The following is a 20,116-nucleotide window of genomic DNA, read 5'->3' as shown; positions in this document are numbered from 1 at the left end:
AGTTCTTAACAGCCAACCCACCCTTGACGCTGGTTATGCAGTAAGGTTAGGCTAGGAAATGCTTGCCAAGTAAATAAGTGAGTGGAGCAATTGAATGGGGGGGGGGGGGGGTTGGGGTGTGTGTGTGTGTGTGTGTGTGTGTGTGTGAGAGAGAGAGGGAGAAGGGGGGGGGGGGGGGGGGGGAGAGAGAGGGACTCCATGGGACTGGGGCCAAAGTGAACCAAGGGTAAAGTCATGATCACTTCATTATGCCGCGGTGCGGCTCAGTGTTCTGCGAAATCAAACTGCTTTCTCATTTGTCACAACGCATCACGTCGGGCCCCGCTGAAGTGTGTTTGTGAGCCCAGTGGTGGAGGCGCACACACACGCACACACACACACACACACACACACCACCACCCGCCCACAACCACCACCACCGAAAGCACTCATCCAACCACTCTCCACTTTCCACACAGACCCAGGAAAAGACCCACGTGTGCACACAGCAAAAGTACGGATACGGTGTAAAGTATGAATAATTGCGCATGTGTGGATACAGACACACTATTGACTATGGTACGTGGCGCGTTTACCATTTGGCGTACCCGCCAGGGCAGGGGAAGGAAAAAAATGGCACATATGCACACGCATCCACACGCGTCTGTCAACATACGGCCAAATGTACACCGTCGTCAGATTCATCATCTCCCCACACTCTCTCTCCCTCATCGTCCCAGTCTCTCAGTGCTTACTCGCCCTCTCTCTCCCTCGTGGTCCCAGTCTCTCAATGCTTGCTCGCCCTCTCTCTCCCTCATCGTCCCAGTCTCTCAGTGCTTGCTCGCCCTCTCTCTCCCTCATCGTCCCAGTCTCTCAATGCTTGCTCGCCCTCTCTCTCCCACATCGTCCCAGTCTCTCAATGCTCGCTCACCCTCTCTCTCCCTCATCGTCCCAGTCTCTCAATGCTTGCTCGCCCTCTCTCTCCCTCATCGTCCCAATATCTTAATGCTCGCTCGCCCTCTCTCTCCCTCGTCGTCCCAGTCTCTCAGTGCTTGTTTGCCCGCTCTCTCTCCGTCATCGTCCCAGTCTCTCAATGCTCGCTCGCCCTCTCTCTCTCCTTCATCGTCTCAGTCTCTCCCAGCTTGCTCGCCCTCTCTCTCCTTCCCTCATCGTCCCAGTCTCTCAATGCTTGTTTGCCCGCTCTCTCTCCGTCATCGTCCCAGCCTCTCAGTGCACGCTTACCCTCTTTCTCCCAAATCGTCCCAGTCTCTATCATTGTCCCAGTCTCTCTCTCTCTCTCTCTCTCTCTCTCTCTCTCTCTCTCAGCAGTGTGCTTTTCAGCATGACCTCTGCAGTCAAGCTTCCCCCCCGCCTCGCCCCAGCCACCCACTCAGCCTGCCAGCCAGTGGCTGGTTGTTAAGGCCCCCAGTTCGCTGGGCATAAAATAAGATTACACCCACTGGATTACATAGGGCCACTTCGCTAAGGAGAAAGGTGGGGGGGGGGTGGTTGTGATTGCTTGCAGACCCATTGGCACTCCATCTACCAGTTCTAACGCCCCGGCGCACCATAATTGCATGCCCCTGTGTTTACGTATCCATTTTTGTAATGTAAGTGTTGATTTCTCATTCCGCACTCGTAATGGAGGGCCTGGCCTTGGCATTCCTGAAGCACAGCAGCGAGCGCGCACACACACACACACACACACACACACACACAATCCCATTGTGTGCACCTTCTCAGGCACACAAACACCCCCACACACATGGACACGTTCCCATTGTGTGTACATTTTCAGGCTCACGCACACACACACACACACAATTAAATAGTGTAAACACATCCACAGTGACTGTGTGGGTTTTACATATATATATATATATATTGATATATTGATATATATTTCTAAATTTGCTTGTGTTTCCCACTTTTGGAAAGGTCCCAGTGAGTCAGAGTGAGAGCTGCTTGGATGTAATTGGACAGGAGCAGTGAGAGGCAGTGCCCCACTTGTGAGAGAGAGAGAGAGAGAGAGAGAGAGAGAGAGAGAGAGAGAGAGAGGGTGTTCAGGAGGATGCATGACTATCGTCTATTAATATGACTCGGTGGTTGCATGGCTGTGTGCAATCCACACAATGTATGCGACACCATGAGCTGAAGGCACAGTCGAACTCTGTTTTCCTTTTTTACGAACATGAAAGGCAGAAGTCTCGCTAAATAAATAAGTAGTTCAATTATATCAAAATGAGGTTATGAAAAATACAACTCAAATGTGCCTTAAATCGGGCCCAAATTCTCCAAGGATAGGATTTATTTACATCATTCAGGGTTTGTCAATATTTTGGTTTGTCGTTAGCTCTGTGATTGAAAAACTATACGCAGAGGAAACTCCTCCACTCTCTGGGAGGCTTTAGGAGGCTTTTCAGCACCAGCTGTTGGAGATGGAAGTGCCTGGCCACAGCCCATGGCTCCCCAACCACCCCCCCACTTTCAGAAGGCCAACATCTCTGCTCAGTTTACCGTCGTTTGGATTGAGACGTCTAAAGGCCTTCACCAGATACACACACACACACACACACACACACACACACAGATACAACTCTTTTTTTTTTGAGGACTGTCTCGGCAGCAAAATTGGAAATCGAACGGACGGTGACAGCGTTAATTGCGCCGCGGCGAAATTGGGGCGAGTGCTTAATTGCCCGAGCTGTAAAACATGGAAGACAGGGCTAGATGCTGGGCTGGGCTCTCAGGGACTGCTGGATGGCCGCAAACTCCGGGACCGCTTCAGCAAACGGATTTGCAGACAATGGTCCAAGCACAGACACACACACACACAGGCTTTCTGTCGGTGGGCAATTTTAACACTACAGTACCCCAGTCCAGGGGTACCCCAATCCACTGTATACGTGACATACGTAACCATTTGATAAAAGGAGGATGTTAATGCATACATGCACATATCACTACAGCAAGCTGCTTCTAATATGATATAGAACGGCTATGTGTACAAGTGTGTGTGTGTGTGTGTGTGTGTGTGTGTGTGTGTGTGTGTGTGTGTGTGTGTGTGTGTGTGTGTGTGTGTGTGTGTGTGTCACATCCAAAGCTCTTCCTCCTTGACTTGTGCCCCCTCAATACTGCATTCCCCTAAATCACCAGAGAACCGACAGTCCCCTAGTGGCCTGAGTTGCACATTGAACACAGGTAATATGCGCAGCCCGGCAGAAAAACCTCAACCATGAAGAAACAAGAGGTGGAATAAACACATTCACGACTGATTGAATGGAGACCCAGTGAATAGGTGTGCGTCTGTTTTTTTTTGCGTCTTGAACGCCGCGCGTCACCCTCAGGGGAGACCAAAGGGAGACTATTAAAAGCCCAAATCACAACGGCGAACCTACAAAAACGATCCACAAATACAACAGTGTCTCTCGGGGGAGTTGGATATACGCCGTTTATATTGCGCAAAGCGGAACCCAGTCCACATCACAGCCTGACGGTCCGTTTGGATGAGTGGACAAGGTGATCAAATAAATCTCGACGTAGTCCGAGATCATAATTAATTAATTCAGCATTGAAAACGTCAGCGGAAGAAATACACTATTTAAAGAGATCACATAACACATGAAGCGACAATATTGGAGATATCTGGATGTGTGGTGTGAGAGTGAGGCGATCGGGAGATTTTTTTTTTCCTGAGTTTTCTGTGACACTTCTATTCCCTAAATGTGCCACAGACTACACGCTGCACTACCACAAACGCACACGCACACAAACACACACACACACACACCAAGGTGCAATTGTAGCAATTTGCAATGATTAAGAAAGGGTAAAAACGCCGACAATAACGCCGTGCCATTATTTGATTACGCGCTATCCAAACGCGCGTAATGTTTCATCCTAACGAAGCCCCTCTATAGGAGAGTATGATCGGAGACAGTAAGTAGCCCACAGCCCGAATGCACAAAATAATATTAATTTCGTCGAGGGGTTTTGCAGCCTGAACGTTTAAACAACTTGTCACTTTACGCATGGAAACCTGAAATAACTGCCGCATCCACTTTATTTGACGAGTGTCTAAAATAAATAGCTAAAAAAAGCTTCCGACGTCAAACAAAACCAAGTCTTACCTTAATGTCAGCATCTTCGCGATCAGGTTTTGAACTCGATTCTCGCAGAAATAATCGCGACTTTTACATCCAGAATGACAGGCGAGTCGTGGCCATAAATCCGTCCGCTGCGCTCCCGTCTCGCTGCGCTCTCTCCGGCGACTCTTTCCTTGAGTTCTCTCTCTCTGTCTAGAAAATATTAGTCTCTTCGGGATGGTAGTCGACAGTGTATGAGAGGACGAGGGTGGCTGACGGCGAAAACATGTGGTTGCCGGTAGTGGTGGTGGTGATGTGTGTATATCTCCCGTTCGGTCGCGTCGGTCGCCCCTCTAGCTGAGACTTCACAATACAACGCGGAGAGGAGACTGTGTACACTGGTGTTTGCGTGCTGCGCTGTGGTGGTGGCGGCGGCGGGGACGCATCTCCCTCTCCCTCCCTCTCTCTCTCTCACTCACTCACTCCCTCCCTCTCTACCGCTCTCACTCCGAGACCCCTACACACACACTGGCCCGTCTCTCGCAGTGAAACCGAGAGACTGGGGTTGGAGGGGGGGTGACGTCACTCAACAAAACCCACCGTCGAACTCAATAGCGTTCAACTTTGCCATCGAGTCCAGTGCCTTCAGTGCAGTACAGGAATGTGCACTTGGACATCAATGTTGAAGTGAGAGTTGTGTAGTTTGCGGTCGAGCATGTGTTGGTTGTTCATGTGTGTGTGTGTGTGTGCGTGGTGTCGGGAGAGAGGCAAACGGCCAGTCATTATTTTCAGATGATATGTGTTTCTCGAGACTTTGTGTGTGTGTGTGTGTGTGTGTGTGTGTGTGTGTGTGTGTGTGTGTGTGTGTATGTGTGTGTGTGTGTGTGTGTGTGTGCGCGAGAGGGTTGCATGAGAGTGGGGTGTGTGTGTGTGTATGTGTGTGCGCGTGCATGTGTGTGTGTGTGTGTGCAGGCAAGAGCCATGTCGTTACCCAACAAGCAAAAATCAGTCAAAAATATTGCATGATCCTGCGGTGAATTTTCCCCAAAGCCAAAAAAACGTGTGCCTTGACCGAACGCTGACGGAACAATACGGTCTAGTGCAACACATCCAACAGGGGGGTTCAAACCCAAAAGAAACCACACAATGGTAACAGTGGCCCATGGCCATGGACCAGGGTGAACAATGGTTCTGTGCCGCCCAGAAATGGCTTTGCGACAGCCACTGTATATGTTGGAATGAACAGCTTGTCACAAACCCCGCACGCAGCCTAACAATGGAACATTAAGGCACGGGCGCACATCGGATCACATGTCTCGCTAGCTTCAAACTCACCCTGAACGTGCGCCAGTGGATTCATAAAACACACAATTATCTTGCGTTGAATCTTCCAAGGGCCGGATCTGATCCCACTACTGAGCCCTGCCTGGCTCATGGGCAAAACAACAACGGAAAGTGTTTGTAGGGCTGAACAATGGGTTCGCTTGATGACACCGCTGGTTGGTGATGCACTGCCTTTGATTGCTGACTATGGTCGTGGGAGGAATATCTGGCGATGTTTCGAAGCGCTGCCTTTGATTGTGCAGCAAAATGGAGTTGGAGAACGGAAAAAAGTTGTTGTCCTCAGGAGAACGGGTCAAAGGTGGTCTGTGCTTTCGCTATTGTGGATGTTTGAAAAAGTTAAGCCGTGTCCTAAATTCAGAGCCTCCCAACGTAGACCACCAAATATCAAGGCTGATCAATTGTTGACTCTCGATGGCAACAAATGCGTTTTTCTTAATCTTTAAGCCCACTGACATTCTCTAAATGAATAACCTCTGACCTTTGTGGAATGGCGGGAACAGACGTGCGGACCGGCCCACACAGAAGCAAACAGCAAGCGGATGCATGCATGTGTGTACATGTTTCAGCCTTTGAGGGAGATAACAGTAGGCAGGATGTTTCACTAGTTTGAATGCTCCGACTCTCAGTCAAAAAGGACTGAGTTTGAACCCCAGTGTCCACAGCTGACCTGTTGCCCTTCTAGGGGGAAAATGCCCTAACCCCCGGCACCTACCTGCTACTTACCTGCAAGCATCTTGTCTTTATTCACTATATGGGGATTTAGATAATTGTTTGCTAATAGGTTAGAATTAATTTCTTAATTCCTTGTTCCTATTCTTGGCCCAGGCAGGCACATACAGCAGCACTTACGATGAATGAGGGTGCACTGAGATTTATCAGGAGGGTGCCTTATTGGCCTATCGGGGCTGAACTTTGCCACCTTGCAGTGCTGGAAGTCCATAAAGTATGACTGTCCTTCGCGGAGATACAGTACCCCGCGCAGCAGAAGAACAGCGTATGCAGCACTCTCTCTCTCTCCTCCGTGAAGTAAAAGTGAATCCATTTGCCATTCATCTGTGATCGTATGTGTTTAAGGAGGTCCATGTTCTTACATTTTCCCATTATTGATGATGGGTCTGTGTGAGGAAGGGTAGTATGGAATTACCTTCTTCAACTACGCATGTCTGCTATGGTCTAGTTGGGCCAGACCACATATATTCTTGCCATTAAAGTGTACGTAAAAGTCAAAGCTGGCACCGCCAGAATATATCCTCTCTAATCTGTACAGTATGTGTCCGTTTTGGATTAAGATGCACTGAAAATAAGTGCAACAGTTCAGAAAATCAATCTCTTTGTTTCCAGTGGAAAAGATGTCTTTCGTTTTTCACCAAAGTTCCTAGCTCCATTCCATTGATGAACTGCCTGAGGTCAGAAACACAGTAACTTAATCCAAATCCTGGTGTATCAATTTAACACTTGTGGGTTGCGAGGACTGACAGTAATGCTCAGTGGGAATTTTCCTGCTCTTGGCATTCGGTTTTAGGGTTGGGAACAACTTCACCGAGACATGTCCGGCTCGGGGGCTAATTGATAATTGCGCATACCGAATTGTCAATTTCACGTCGCATGTTTGTCAAGTGAGCTATGAGCACGCCACCAATCCGTCGGCGTGAACCTTTGACTGCACAGCCCGAAGGGGATACCTGTGCACTCCTGAAACAATAAGGCTACTTTACAAATGGCTGCCAGTTACGACATTCCTCTCCGCACGTGCGTTCCCCTTAAGACAACGGCGGCCGTCACGAGTCGTCCAATAAAAAAAAAACAGCAAAGATCGGGGAGGGTGACGAGTGTAAACAGAGCGATGTTTCTTCAAAGTTTTTCACAGCAAAAGGGTTAATATCCCCCCGTTCCCCCAGGCCTCCTGATCAGGTTAACCAGTCATTGTAAAATTAATTTCCCCCGTCAAGCGAGACCCTGCGTTCTCCGGGATGACAATCTCGCTCCTAAGAGGATAAATCTTAAGCTAACGTGTCGAGACCCACCGAGATTGACTTGTTTATGGAAGCTATCTGAGCGGGCGGGAGAGCAGAGATCTACAGAGATGGGGGGGGGGGGGGGGGGGGGGGGGGTGAGGGGTGAACGCTGCAGGCCACAAGGTAATCCAGACGTGGCTGCATCACCGGCGCTTCGGAGGAATTGGAAACCGACAACGAAAGTGTGAAACGCACTGACTGTGGTTCTGATCAGTGTGATGGTTCTCCCCTTCTCTGAGAATATGTCAAGCGTGATGAATGGTGAAGAGTACAGTCTTTCTCCACGCCACCCCCCTCCACCCCACCCCCAGTTAATTAAAAAAAAAGGGGGAAAATTAAACCACTCGATAGCTGTTGCGTCCAAAGTACACAAGGAAGACAACATCAAATTGTATGGGCTCGCGGGGATCGTAAAATGTGAGCGAAGATTGATTGCTATAATTATGGTTCCACTCGGCAAAGGATCTGGAAAGGAAGTGGTTCATTTACAGGTGGAACGCCAAACGGCTGAATCGAGAGTCTTTGTTTCACTTGCAGAGGAGGTCTATAAACCATGGAGGTGGCCTAAATACCCGGAGACTAAGCCTGCCAACGGAGGGCTCGTAGGCCCAGGGCAAAAGGCATTACCACCTTGTCTCCACCTGAGATCACTGTTTATAAAGATGCAGTTCAAGGATCCATCACGGGGCCAACTGGAGGCCGATTCGGGCCCTACAAATGCTTTTGAAATGGATGCATGAGAGCATTCCATACCAGATTCGTCAGAAAATTTAGAGCGAGAAGAGAAAAGGTTGATGGTTGTGGATGTAATTACTACAATGGCAAATTATGCCGTCAATGAAGTCAACCACTGATTTACAGGTTTCCATCATGATTAAAGGTCGCTGGATTTTTTTTTAATGGTTTTTGCAATTGTTATTTTTCGTTGTTGCATGTTAATTAAAACAGAACTATAATTTGACTGGAATAGTTCATTACATCGCTGTTGACGAGTGAAAATAAAAAGGCCACAAAAAAAATAAATGCAATGGACATTATATCTACCAAAGCAAACATAACAGAAACAAAACAAAGCAATCCGACTGGCACATTTATTTGCATAATAATCAAGCCAACAACACTCACAAACGAGGCTTACTGCCAGCAGATAGTATCACGCCGACTGCAAACGCACCAAAGGGCAGACAAAGGGTAGAGCGAGAGGAAACTGGACTGCTACACAACTAATTAACTGTGACGCCATTCGCAGGAACCCCATATAAGAGTTGTGCGCTTAGTCATCTTTTTTTAGTGAAAGTGCTGAGTCATCAACAGTCAATATCACCTTATTATGGCGGTGGACGGTGGGGAAGCTGAGAGCGGCGCGGTTCTGGTTCCGCCTTAGCGATGGTTATCGGGCGTGATGGAGCTCATGGGCGATTAGGTTCATTAACGAGGGGAGTGAGCGTCTCCGGGCTGGGGTTCTCATAATGAGAGAGAGTGTCTATGACAGGCAACCTCTCGACTGACAGACAGGCCAGAATTAAAGGTATGGTTGGGGCTGACTAGTAAAGTATTTATTCTCCTTCGACTCCTCTCATCCTTTCGTCAATCTACTCCTCATTTTCTCACGCTCTCTCTTCCCCGATGCCACGTCCCTCTCCTCCTGAAAACTTCCTCCCTGGCACCTTCCCCCCTCCCTCCCCCCCCTCTCCCCTACTCATTCATTGGTGCAGCGACTCACACGTCCCCGCCCCCAACGCACACGCACACACACACACACCTTTTCAAGAACACCTATTCTCCAGGTCTTTCACTCTTTTCCCAAAGCCGATAAAGGGCACACACCAAATAAGTCTCTCTCCCAAACACACACACACACAAACACACACACACACACACACACACACACACACACACCTTCTCTTTTACTTAAAGCGACACCAGACAGCGTTTCTTCATGGGATCCCTCCTGCGGTGGCCGATTGATCGCAGCATTTTTTGCGTTGCACACCTCCTATTTACAGTCCAGGGTTCATGAGAAACGTATTACTTTTGTAAGTCTAGCTCATTGTCTTCTAAAGGCTTTTCTTTTCACAGATATACCGCTTGCTGTCAACCTAAGCAAAGCCGGCTATACTGTCACCAAATCAGCAGCCAAAATATCCAAAACATTGACACAAGGGGTGAATGCCGATTAGTTTGTGTTTTTTTGCAAGGTAATTGTTACCCCTTGAAACAGTTGGTGGCAGTTGATGGGCTGCCTGGGTTCCATTGAAGCTAAAGGTGGCTAGCCAACGTCGTCGGCAGCTTGCTAGTGGTTCACTTAGTAGTAAATCATCAGCTTAATATCACGTGAAGTGACAATGACATATTCAAAACGGCTTTAGTCATCTCGAGTTACTCATCGTGCACAACAGTAGGAACAAGGATATAATACGGTATTATGTGGTTGTGTAGTTTCTAACAAACAGTTTTTTGGTTTCCTGGGACACTGAGTGGGAGGAAATAATGGGAGTTATGGTGGTTATGCTGACTGAACGTTTATGAATTTGTAACCACCGGGTCCAAACTCTGAAGCATCCTCGAGAGTTTCCCCCAGTCGAGGGACACCCACGTATACGCCTAGCAACAGGAACACAGATGTGGTGAACATGACATTTACACTGCCCCATTCACTCCACTTCACCTCTCATTATTCCAGTAGCCCCAACATGTACACACTACACCACATAACAAATAAAAAATATTATTTAATTCTGGAAAAAAAATGGAAAAATATGTAATGTAAAATGACATAACGCATTAAGTACTAGGATGAGCAGTTCAGTTGGGGCACTGCCGCTGTTGCGTTAAGCAAACGTCGTGGGCCTGCCATCTGCTGCCCCCTGTAGGTGGCTTATGCTACTACAGGCCTCTCTACCTCCGTCTCTTTCCCACCTGACTGATGATTCATGCATCCAACGCCATAAATTCAAATCTGCTATAAAACATGGCATATAAAAACAAAACAAGACACTAAATAGACACACACGCACGCAAACGCACACACACGCATCCGGCAGGGTGAATATCTTCCTGTGCACATTTCCTTCCATTCAGTCCGGTTGAAATTTAGATGAGTTCTGCCATCAGCCAAGTGGCGTGTTTACGAGCTTCTGAGGTGATCGGCTACAGCAGGCGAAGGTGCACCTATTCAGGCAAACGGGCGCCCAAAGTGACAGGCTTTACCGTGAAAGAAAACACGGAGAGGAGGCGGAGGCGGAGGAGGAGGAGGTGGGGAGAGTGGAACAATTCGTAGCAAAGGTGTCTCATTCACAGGCCCAGGGCTTTATGGGATGGCTCCCAGCTGTCAGCCTACAGGCTGATTCCGCCGTGCCGTAATATCTTAATTGTTTCAAATTAAACAGCCATAAAAATGGCAGTTTAATTTCTCTCTCTTCCTCTCTCCTTCTCTCTCTCTCTCTGGTTAATCCAAAGTGCCCCCTTGACTTACATCTGGGTCCAATTTACAGTAGAAGTGCTTTAAAGGTGTGTGTGTGTGGTTAATTTAGGGGTGTGGCTTGGTGGTGGTGGTTGTGGGGGGGGGGGGGGTTGCTTCAAAAACCTCCTGTTGACTGAGCCTAGGTTGGGAGGTTTAATCCAGTCACTGAACATATGTCAACCAAGGTGTCACCCTTACCGTCTCTCTCTGTCTCTCTAGCAAACCACCATTATCCAGCCATTACCTATTCTCTCCATCTGTGTGTATGTGTATCTGTTGGGATGCATCATACAGTCCACATATCCCTCGAGGATTGATACCACTTTCTGACGACGGTACTGGCACTTGGCTCATTCCACGGTCCACACACACACACACACACACACACACACACACTTGCAGGTCAGTCAACCAACTAATGCAGAATGGATGCCATCAGCTCTGCTGTCAAACACACAAACACACCCACACACACACACAGAAAACAGCAGATACCGTGTGTGTGTGTGCATGCACGCATGTGTGCGCACACACACACACACACACACACAGCCATTCATGCACACTCCGACAAACAGACAGACAGACATGCTGAATACATGAATAGAGATGCGGCGACGGTGTGAGCTGTGAAACCAACAAACCGACCCTGCTGCAGGGAAACACGCGATGTACGCCCTGCCCGCGTCCACCAAACAAACCTCTGGCCACGTCGTTCCACACATGCGACACGAATGCACACGCGTTTACGAGCGGCGTTTAACAGGCCACTCACGGCCCCATCTGAGCGCAGGCCGGGCTGTGAGTGGCAGCGGAGAGACCGATTAGCCCTGGTTATCCAGACTCGCCGTCTCTCCAATCTTGTGCAAATATCCCGCGCTCAAGATGAAATCCCAAGGCGGGCGATTCCCACCCAATTACGCGTCGCCACGGCAACGGAGGCACACGGTCGGCGGCGGTGACACCCGGGAGGTGCCAAGGCGATCATTTTAAACTGAAGTGTTTTCTGGAAAAGGCCCGCACTCCTCCGAAGAGTAAGAAACACGGCAAGCGTTGTAATCGCTGCACCGTACGCAATATACGTTCAAATGTTTTCCTATAGAGCAACAGTGGACGTAGGTATTGGATGTAGCATGTTTATTTGTATACATATGAACGTGAATACTTATCCCTAGTTAGCTGAATAATATAATAGACAACTCCTGACTGTATGGCCTATAAACAATTAAAAAATCACAAGAGATAGTTAAACTGTATTGGTCAGTCTCTGACCAGGAAACAGTTGATCTATTTAGTTCATATATATATATAGGTATCCTGTTTCATGACAAAGTAAAACTTGGTTGGTGTTCAATGGGATCTTTCCGTTTGAAAGTCAGATGCTGCCGTGTGCATTTCTGGCATAGCTGCGGCTAAAGCCTTCCTGCACTTCAAAGATTACAAAATGTCAATTTACACAGGACACACGCATGTCCAACCGCGAGACGGAAAACCAGAAAGAAAGGAAAGGACTTCCATGGCGTGTAAATAGTTTGACAGCAGACGTGTTGCAAGTTCCAACTCAGCAGCCCCTACGTGAGGCAGAACAGGCCGTTGTGTTGCATAACTCACTCCAATCCCGGCTGGGGATTTGAGTTGGATAATATTTTGTTCTCAAATTATTTCCTGCACTTTTGAACATATTTTTGATAACTTGGGTCAAGCTCTTTGTTCTTCACGGGCGTCATGTGACTCAAGGGAATGGGCTTTCGCCGTTTCCTCTGTAATTAAGGGAATTAACCCAAATCAAAACGCAGAGGTTGTGACCTTGCCTTTCTTCATGGCTGTTGCAAACCCTGCTTGTTTCACTCTCATATCCCAGGGAGGAAGAATCTTTGTATTGATCCTCCTCCTAGTCTTCGTCGAACAGTTTGACACATGTGGAAAGCACATGTTTGAAGGGAAAAGGACCAAATTAATTTGAAAGAGCCCCCCCAGTGATGGTGTCTTCCCGTTGCACTGGCCCCTTGCTCTAAGCACCACTCCCATCCCTCTCTTCTATGCCTCTGCTCTTCGGATGTGCTCCAGCGGGTCTCAGAGTGCTCTGGAGAGAGTCTACCAAACTCTCATCCGATACGTCCCATCAGCTTCTGGCTGATGGGACGCCCCGCCCCCCCCCCCTGTGTTTCCCTACTCTGTCCTTACCCTGTCATCCGTTATCACATGCAACCTCTTCTTCCCCTTTTATCCATTCGCCCATCCAGCTGTCTGGAGCATCATCCCTGTTGATGGCTCTCTGATGGCTCTCTCTCTCTCTCTCTCTCTCTCTCTCTCTCTCTCTCTCTAAGGGTCCAACAGCTCCACCCCGCAATTGCGTGATGCCCGTTGGATCTTCCTGATTTGTGCCACCATCAAAACATCATCCACGCCTTCCGAGGCAACAAACCCACTGCTCCTTTCCCGACGAATCCTTCCTCCGCTCAGCCTTCCCGTCTGGTGTTCCCTGCCAGCGACACTTGCGCTTAATAAGCCCCCGTTTGTCCGTAAATCCAGCGCTTACGCCCCCCCCCCCCCCCCCCCCCCCCCCCCTCCCCTATCGCCTCAGCCTCTCCCTCCCTCTTCCTCTCCCGTGTTAGCACCCCCCCCGACCCCCTTTCCTCACTCTATGCACATCTAATGGCCAGGGTGTAATCCACTGGCTAATCTGCCGACAGCCAGTGTGACAAGGCATTAGCTCTGTGTCACTGGCTGCCACACAGCCTCACAGCATGCTGGCGTTCCTCTGCCCGCGTGTGTGTGTGTGTGTGTGTGTGTGTGTGTGTGTGTGTGTGTATGTGTGTGAGCATGCGTGCGTGAGCAAGAGAGAAAGAAAGCGAGAGAGAGAGAGAGAGAGAGGAAAGTGGCAGTGAGAATACACATACAAATTTGTGTGCATATATTGACGTGACAAAGGTTTTGCCAAAAATTTGTACATATGCTAATCTGTGCGGGGGTGTGTAAGTTATTGTTTGTGTATGTGCTGGGGTCTGTCTTAACATGTGTGTGTGTGTGTGTGTGTATGTGTGTGTGTGTGTGCGTCTGTCAGTCCACAAAAGGGACATGAACCTCCATCCTGCCAGCATAATTCCCAGGAAACAGAATGTGCTCTCAGGCTCCGTGTTTTATGTATGATGTATTTGCTTTACTGCTTTCCACTATTCATGTCGTGTTTTATGCATTTGACATGCGTTTTACGTCATTCTCAGTCCCAGTTGGATACTTTTATTTTGAAGTCAAAGAAAATGTAGTCAACGTAAGTCGGTGATTTAATAATAAGTTCCCACATTTCATCCATGCATGTGGCTAATATGCATTGTATGTGAACCCCATAAACCACAAAAAGGACAATCAGAACTCCTTCTAATCTCCACCTCCCGCTGGCCGACGGGGTTAAGAACTGAAAATACATGGGGGCAATATCATCTAAATCTCCCTTTTCATCCCTTCAGTCCTTCCAGTGGCTGTCCCCTCCCCCACATCCACCCCCAACCCCCAATCCCTCCATTTCCCCTTCCAGTCGCTCGAGCAATCCCGTTATCGTGACTGACCCCCCAGCTAGACGTGTCCACTGGCAAACAGATTAACACGGACGCCAGTGCAACACAATGGGCCCCCGACGTCGGGAGTGGGAGGGTGGGGCGGGGGTGTGTGTGCGGCAAGGGGGGGGTGGAGATTGCTTGATTTCTTTTTTTTGTATTCTTGCTGGAACTGATTAGCTTTTGCTACACACTGGAGGAGGAGAGGGCTAGGGGCGACGCAGGGAGCGAGGGTCGGGGTGCTTTGGAATCTCTAACCGTGTGGACAGGCTTTGGCGGCGATGCAAGGAATTAAAAGTATTCAAGACCGTACGTCTAGATATAATACAGGTACAATCCGAATGTTTGATCAATATTTCACTGATGGTTTTGATACTCTTATTGTGCAAGCTCACTATGATTTATGTTATTTATTTTGGACAGGCTTTTGGGGTCGATGCAAGGACTTAAAAGTATCCAAGACCGTAGGTCTAGATATGATACAGGTACGACTCGATCGTTCAATCGATATTTCCCCGATGGTTTTGATACAATTGTGAGCTAACTACGATTAACGTTATTTATGTTTCTTACAGCGCTGGGCTTAGTGGACGGACGAATGTCCACATGGCGAGCGGCGGGGGGTGAAACAGTCAGCTTTAGGTCCACATGTAATCACTGCTCCTATTCAGAGCGGATAAGGGGAGCGGGAGAGGCCTTTGTTTGGGCCTGATGGAACCAGCGATAACTCACTCATGGGCTTGTGTTTGATCGGAGTCCATTCGATTCCACAGGAATTATTGAATCTCGCGCGAGTCATCGACTTTAACTTAGTGCTTTGTGGAAAGGGTCGCGACAACCATAGTGATGCCATTGACGTATCGATGATTGGCCCGGGATGGGGCCGGTGCTTTGACCTCTTCGATAGGCAACTCACCCTGCACCGGGCCAATTCCCGTTCCACGCAGTCAATCTCGCCAAGGAGACCATTGTCCTCCGCTTTCCATTCCCGCGATTGATTCGCCTTATTATTATTATCTGATACCGTTGGTTGAACAGCGTTTTGCATTGATTCTCCCATCAAATGAGTCATCATCCCAGGAGACCGGCGATTCATTTCATTCATGCTAATTCCTGCGCATCCCCCCCCCCGAGCAATCCCTCAACAGCCCTCCCTGAGTGTTTCTGCTGCCACATGCGGTGGATGATGACACACACACACACACACTCTCACTCCTTCCGTTTGAGTGGGAAAATTGCACGATTATCATTGTTCCATGCGGTGTACGGCCTACCCAGACAGCATAAAGAGACAAGCTTCTTCGAACGGCGCTTGCCAAAATACTGTCACAGTCCGAGGTTTGACGGCTCACTCGTCCATGGCCTCCCCATCATGCTGTCTTCGCCAGCTGTTGCCTGACAGCGAGGGATCCTTTCCCCCGCTGAGGCCGGAGACGCCATCATCAACTTAAGAAGCTTGAAGGAAGCAAAACCACTGCGACTTTTATCTGCCATGCCTTAATAGATATCCCTGCCACCGCATACGTGTCCGTGGACCTCGAGCCTCCCGTCGAAAGGGAGGTTTCTCCTCCGCTCTTTACGGATGCAATCCGAAAGATGTGAATTCTTCTTTCATCCGTCCGTCTACACACACGGTACATGACAGTACGTGACACTGCTCTCCACACCTTTGACTTCAGAGCTGCGTCATTAAACTCGAAGGTGTACTTGGCGTCGGCGAAGTGAACGCTCAGTACTCGTCAGTGCGTCCCTCTTACGTCGCGAAAGTGTGTGTGTGTGTGTGTGTGTGTGTGTGTGTGTGTGTGTGTGTGTGTATCAAACGCTAAAGCAACCGCGTCGTTGACACCGTCTCAATTCAGCAGTGAAAGGTTAATGGCCAGTGAGATGCGCTCCGGCGGCAGACGCGATGACGGCGTGCCACCAGCGTGTCACCGCGTATCGAGGAGCACGGAGGCGGCTGTGCCGCTCGCCGCTGATTGCAGGAGCATGCCGCCCGCTCCTGGTTCTAAGCAGATCATCGTAATTAAAACATAAATTGGTGCCGCTGAGCTCGGCGCTTGCAGAAAGAAGGCCCCCAACGCCCACCACCATCGCCACCGCCCCCACCACCACCACCACCACCGCCGCCGCCATCCTTCCCCCACTTCCCAGTGCGAGCCCTTCGGGACGGCATTGATTCACACGTGCACTCTGAAACAATTGCTCTGATTTGCTCTGAGGGGTAAAAAAAAATAAAAAAAATGGAAAGCCTGTAAATAAAATCAATGGCAAACAAGCTGCCAGCGCTCTGCAAATAGTAGACGATGAATTATAATCAAGCAAACTGCACCGCAGGCGGAGCGGGAGTCAGATGGGAGAGAGACGCCGGCTTTCTGTTGTGCATGCAAGTCAAGAAGCACTGAAGCACTCGCCGAGTCTATGGACCAATAGCAGAGAGGGGCCTTTTGAATCAAGGAGCGCTTTCACTTCTGGGTGAAGGAATAGGGAAATAAAGCGCCCTAAAAGGTGACGGTGCAGTGAGTCGTCATCCACGGAAACACAGAGACAACCTCGGTTAAGGCCCTGAAGTGATGAAGAACCATGAGAAGCCTTCAAAAAGGCACGCTAATTCATATGTGTGTGCGGTTGATTTGAGAACATTGCGTTACGTAATTAGTTTTCTTTCCTTTTTTCGAAAACAACAGCATGGGTACATGCCGTGAAAAACACAATATTACCTGAGGATGAACTGAGTTACGTGAGGCTCAATGGGAGCCTGCATTGGTTTGAAACGGCTCTGAAAAAGAACAGTGTTAATAGTGTGTGCGTGTGTCTTCCCTTGGCTGAGTTCACATAGCGTGAGGAAAACCAGAAGGCACAATGGCTGCTGTCTGAAGACACACCATGTGGTGCGCTCGCCGGGAAAAATGTCCCCACAAAAATCGCTCCGGGCGTGCACCTGAACACTGCTGTCACGAGGCCCGAGGGTGCGCGACTCCGTGTTTGGAAATGGACCAGAGATGTACAAAATGGAAGGCAAACCTTTGTTGGATCATGTCATCCTGAATGAATAAAACTATAAAATGTTCAAGCTATACATTTATGGTATGTTTAATGACATTACACAGATAATTTAATGTCACTCTATTTTTTCTTTGTCCCAGAACACCTGGATAAACGTATCAAAAACTAAATCCTAGCCAGTATTTTTTGTCAAGGACCACACTTTTGTTTTGACTGAATAATTTACCTATGCTTGCAGAAAAGATAATGTTGTCCCAAATGATTTTACGTTTACATTTAGGGCATTCAGCATACGTTTTTATCACAACCGACTTGCAATATGTACATTTGTCAGAAGAAAGCGAAACAATATATTGCTGTTAGTACAGCTGTAAGTGCCAAGCACTTACAATCGCAAGGTTTACCCATTCCCCGTATACAACAGAGATAGCTAGGATAAGTTGCTACACGACTCTAAGTACTATTTTTTAAGTGCCAGGATGAGCAACACAAAATAAGTGCATACATTGTGTGCCAGGATGTACTCGCATACAATAAGTGAGTAAGAGGGGTGTTCTCAGGAGAATAACAGAGAAGAAGGGGTGGTTGGGGATAGGGAGGGAGGCTATGCAGAGACCAGCTGAACAAGTGAGTCTTGAGTATTTTATGGAAGCTGGTAATGATGTTGTTGAAGAAACCTTTTTCAATTGCAGCTTTCTGTTGTACTAGCCTTGTAAATAGGTGTGTACACGAAAAAAGAAACACAGGCGCCAAGAAGAATCCCAAACTCGCAGCGCGAAAAGGTTTCTTGTGACTATCAACTTTTTCCTGAATTCTTGCCCTGATATGCAGTGGTGTCTCCCAACGAATCGCAAAGCTCTGGCCAACTATTGCCTTGGAATTGTGTCACTGTGTCACAATCGACATCCGGGCGATCCACAACGGCAAGAGCAAAACTATGCAAGTAGAGGATAGGGGCCGCAAGAGATGGAAACGGTTTGAGTGACACTTGGTCCACCAGAATCGCACAGCACAGAGAGGAGAGGTGAGTGACGGGATGAGGGAAGCGAGGATGCAACACAGAGTGAGAGAGATTGTAGGGTGAGAGACATACAGTAGAAGGGAGGGAGGGTGAAAGCAGAAGCCACCAATGGAAGAGGACAGGCGCCAATAGGAGCTCAGTATGGGAGGCACAAAACGAGGGGCAGATGAAGAGCGATCGACAGGGAAAACGTGGCTCGGATGCTGGCAGCGCAAGTCAGGGGGCGGGCGGCGGCAGGCGCCATGAAGAGATGGTCAGGAGGGAGAGAGATAAAGAGGGAGAGCGAGAGAGGGGGGAGTCAAAATGAGCCAGAAGATAGTGAGGAAGGGAAGAGGCGGGAGGATGCTTTGGAGAGCAGAGAGGTGTGCTATGGGGCGAGGGTGAGGAGAACACAGGAGAGAGAGAGAGAGAGGAAAGAGTGTGTGGGTGGTGTGGGAAAGACCTTTCCCTCCCAGTCTCGCTGTGCTCCTCAAAGCGCCTTTCATCCATCACATCTACAGACACGCCGGAGACACCCCCTGCTCTCACCTACACGCCCATGCACGCTCGCACATGCACGCACACACTCCCGACGTGGTACGCTCCACTCCACATGCTTCTCCACACTGACCCCACATGCACACGCACACATATGCCTCCTCTATGTATGGCCACCCACCCTGGAATCGACCAACATAACGAAACGTACATCCACGCAGACATGCTATACTTAAAAACACACACGCGCATATTCATTTCACACAACCTTATGTGGTGTTCATCCACATACCGGGACTCTAGGCTCCCTCCGTAACACACAGTCACATGTATACGCACGCACGCACGCACGCACGCACGCACACGCACACACACACACACACACACACACACACACACACACACACACACACACACACACAGACAGAGGTGACGGAAGGGGCAGCCTACCAAACAAAAGGGATAGATGGGAGCGTCTGACTAACCGCGCCTGACGCGTAAGAGGCCTGTCACTAATTAAGCCTCCGACGCACCAGCCCGCTGCCTGCGCTATGATCCGATGAAACTGGAGACGCGTGGGGGAACAAATGCCCACCGATTACTTACTGAAATATGTCTTTAAGTGAGGCCAACACTGGTCTTTAAAATGTGCGCCGCAAAACATTATTCATTGCACTGCAGTAATTGTCGTTTTGCTGTTCATTATTCAGTTTGCCTTTTTGGTTTGAAATGGTTCTAATTCGTTTGGAAGTACATGGCCGAACTGAAAACTGTAGCCAGGTAACTATTATGTACAACGGCTGGCCACAGTCATTTTGAAGGGAAAGGGCGAACAAAAAGTGCTGTTGTTGTTTTGAAACCCTTAATCAAGTAGACATGGTTGATTTAAAGTCTGGATGCCAGAACTATTAATTAAACATTCATGGGATATGTTATGCAAACATGTCTGGAGGCACCACATTCCTCTAATACATTGTGCTTCATCATCCAAGTACGCATAATAAGCTATATGGCCACACTGTACAATCGGCTTATCGTTTGTTCAAAGATCCGCCGCTGTTTTGGTTTAAAACGGGAACATTCACACAGGAACAAACACATAACACATTTGAATAAAAGCAGTTTGGTTCATTTGCAACACAGCGTCACACGCCGTGCACACCCGTCGTATATAC

General features: G+C 48.7%; 1 protein-coding gene across 8 annotated transcripts in view; it reads right to left on the bottom strand.

Moving 5' to 3' along the window:
* Nucleotides 1-20,116, bottom strand: part of LOC307090792 (receptor-type tyrosine-protein phosphatase delta) — a 361,739-nt gene that overhangs the window by 131,511 nt on the left and 210,112 nt on the right. The window contains exon 1 of one of the 8 annotated variants that reach the window (XM_079757561.1): nt 4,110-4,472. The exons of the other annotated variants lie outside the window; for them this stretch is intronic. The gene's annotated coding sequence lies outside the window, so the exon portion shown is untranslated. Of the gene's footprint in view, nt 1-4,109; nt 4,473-20,116 lie in introns of those variants that run through there. 8 annotated transcript variants of the gene reach the window in all.

The sequence above is a fragment of the Pollachius pollachius genome (assembly GCF_949987615.1).
Source record: "Pollachius pollachius genome assembly, chromosome: 20".
In the NCBI taxonomy this organism is placed as follows: Eukaryota; Metazoa; Chordata; class Actinopteri; order Gadiformes; family Gadidae; genus Pollachius; species Pollachius pollachius.
The sequence above is the reverse complement of the archived record's forward strand: the minus strand, read 5'-3'. Positions and strand labels throughout refer to the sequence as shown.